At 42.7% G+C, this 3,355-nt stretch overlaps 1 pseudogene; it reads left to right on the top strand.

Moving 5' to 3' along the window:
• The first annotated feature begins 424 nt into the window (after positions 1-424).
• Positions 425-1,007, top strand: LOC128404759 (39S ribosomal protein L49, mitochondrial-like; annotated as a pseudogene).
• Positions 1,008-3,355: the final 2,348 nt, after the last annotated feature.

The raw sequence follows: 3,355 nt of genomic DNA on the forward strand, positions 1-3,355 counted from the left end.
ATTAAAGCTGTTGCAACAGGGTCTCCCCCCCTCACGCAGGACAGAGGAGGAGGACACCAAACCATGCGCACAAGCCCTTATATAGACTTTTCAACTGCCCACCCTGGAGCCCAAGACCACCCCTCCATACATCATACATACATCACGGAAGCGGTGTAGCCCAAGGCCACCCCCAGTACATCATACGTACATCAGAGAAGGGGTGGACTACAACAGAAATCTGAGTGCATTGTTTTTATCCTGTCTGCCAGGTCACCTGATTGGATTACCTGGGCATCCTGGCCACTCTTGTTATGATAACTACTCAATTCCTGAATCCAGGTCACAGGCTCACCCTATTCATATCTTAACTGTGCCCTTGAGACAGGATTTGTGAGCAAAGAAACAATGGGGAGGATCCCCATTTCCTTCAAACTTGCAGAGAAATATTTGAGGTCAATTTGGTAGAGACAATCTCCTCCCAAGATGGCGACTTTGGCTTTCGCCTTGGCCAGAGTTGGGCTGCGGAAGGGGCCGTTGCTGGAAGGATGGCGGCAGCGACTCTTGGCGGCAGCTCATACGAGGCAAACTTCAGCAGAAGCCAGCGCTGCATAACAGAAATATCCAGGGATTATTGAATCTACTAATGAATATAGGTTTGTGGAGAGACTTATACCTCGCTCCCGAGTACCAGTACCCCTGAAACATGACAGTTATCCCACCCCTTCTGGATGGAGCCCACCTCAAGACCCACCTCCTGACCTTCCTTATTTTGTAAGGAGGTTGCGAATGTACAATATCCCATTTTACACAGATACTACCTTCAGAGGGTGCAGGAAGATGACAGTCATCAGAAAGATTGAAGGTGATATTTGGGCCCTTGAAAATGAAGTGAAGGAACTCATCACACAGCTGTCTGGGTGGACGGCAGTCACCCAAGTGAATGAAGTTGCCTGCATGATTCGCGTCAAGGGATTTTTTGAGCAGGAATTTAAAAAGTGGCTGTTGGACAAAGGCTTTTAAATAAATGAGAGATATTCTCACTTAAAAAAAAATTGGAAGAGACAAATGGTTTCAGGACTTTTTCTGTGAGGTTTCAGACATGTGGTTTATACATTTATGTATGTGTTTGCTTGGTACATTTATGAACATTTACTTTATATATAAGACCTTAAAATTCTTATAACATAGGAAATGGAATACTCAGGATGAAACGGTGAAATCTGTTATGATTAAATGGGCACAAGATGTTGGACATAATATTATGTTTGCTGACTGGGAACAGTTATGGACCACAGGTATGAAGTTTACGGCATGCAATGCCCTAAGAGAGAATATTATGAAAATGATATACAGGTGGTACATGACCCCAGTCAAGCTTGCAAAAATCTATCACTTGCCCGATAATAAATGTTGGAAATGTAAAGAAACTGAAGGTACATTCTTTCACCTTTGGTTGACGTGCCCAAGGATTAAGGCTTTCTGGGAGACGATATATAATGAATTGAAAAAGGTACTTAAATATACCTTCTTGAAGAAACCAGAGGCCTTTCTCCTGGGCATAGTTGGCCAATCGGTGTTAAAGAAGGATAGAACTTTCTTTATGTACGCTACAACAGCAGCAAGAATACTCATTGCAAAGTATTGGAAGACACAAGACATACCCACTCTGGAAGAATGGCAGATGAAAGTGATGGACTACATGGAATTGGCGGAAATGACTGGCAGAATCCGAGATCAGGGAGAAGAGTCGGTGGAAGAAGACTGGAAGAAATTTAAAGACTATTTACAGAGATATTGCAAAATTAATGAATGCTAGAATGATGTTGGATTGAAATTAAGTGGTTTCTAGCTGTAATGGTATAAGAGAATATGAAAAAATGATTTTTTATAAGTAAAAATTTAATGTTATAATAATTTAAGATTAAAGATCAGGGTAAAATAAAGAGGGAAAGAAACTGCTGAGCTAATAAATTGAACTGGAATACAAAAAAGGGAGGTATGAGGAGGTCTGGGAAACAAGTAAATGAAAAATAAGTGATGAAAAGATTGATTGTTTTTAACTATTTTTATTTTGTATTTTTTCTTTTTTTTCTATTTGGCAATATTGTAAAAACCCTAATAAAAAAATTATTTAAAAAAAATTCTTATAACATAGGCTATATTATAGAATTGTAGAGTGGGAAGGGACTCTGAGAGTCATCTAGTCCAACCCTCTGCAATGCTGCAGTCCTGCTCACAGCTGTCCCTGGGTAGCCTCAAACCACTGACCTTCTGGTTAACAGCCAGATGCACTGACCTGTTGTGCCACTGGGGACATAGACACATTAAGGGTTTGAAACAGCAGCAAGCTCAGAATTTCCCCCTGCTGCATTCCCAGTTGCTTTCTTACATTCCTGTACGCCCCAGAGAAAGGAAGATCACGTCTTCACCCAAGGCGCGTTATCCAATTTGTTTCCCTGCTCCCGACTCCCATTCATTGAAGCTGTCATCTGCGCATGCTCAACCTCTGTCTCCAAAGAATACACCTCAGCTTAACCACAGATTCTGTTTTCTAATCGGGGGGGGGGGGGAGCTGGCATAAGGAAAAGCACATCCAACAGGAGCGTTTCTCCAGAAGCTGAAGGGTGCAGGCGGATTGGGGCCAATGCCATGTGTGCGGTACATAGCTATTCCGAACTTAAAAATGGAAAGCGTAATGCTGGTGGTCAACAAAAGAGGTTGAAAGACTGTCTCAAGGCAAATCTAAAAAAATGTAGTATAAACACCAACAATTGGGAAACACTGGCTTTCGAGTGCTCCAGTTGGAGAACAGCCTTTACCAAAGGTGTCATGGGCTTTGAAGATGCTCGAACTCAGGACGCAAGGGAGAAACGTGCTAAGAGGAAGACGCGCTTGTCAAATCCACACCGTGATCAACTCCTGCCCGGAAACCTATGTCCCAACTGTGGAAGGACGTGTGGATCCAGAATTGGCCTCCACAGTCACCTACAGACTCATTGTTAAAACCGTGTTTATGGAAGACAATCTTACTTGGCTACGAGTGATCGCCAAAGAAGAAGCTTCAAGCACCAGTGATGAGAGTGTGCTCAGAGCCGGAACAAACAGTAATGTGTACACAACTACAGCTTTGCAACCACATTGGACAATCCACCATCCCAACAGGTGCACTGAGGTGGGCGGGAAGGTTTTCAGAATGGGGGGGGGGTTTGCATTTTTCCAGCAACAGAATGCTAAAAGGAAAATACTTTTTACTTTTTTTTGCATAGCAATGAAGGCAAAGACATTTGGACCACCTTGCAGCAACAGAACAACTATGGCACATTTCTCATGCTATAAAATGATCAATACGAAAACTCATATATTGTGCACCTGG

This window comes from Podarcis raffonei, chromosome 17 (assembly GCF_027172205.1).
Source record: "Podarcis raffonei isolate rPodRaf1 chromosome 17, rPodRaf1.pri, whole genome shotgun sequence".
NCBI classification, from domain to species: Eukaryota; Metazoa; Chordata; class Lepidosauria; order Squamata; family Lacertidae; genus Podarcis; species Podarcis raffonei.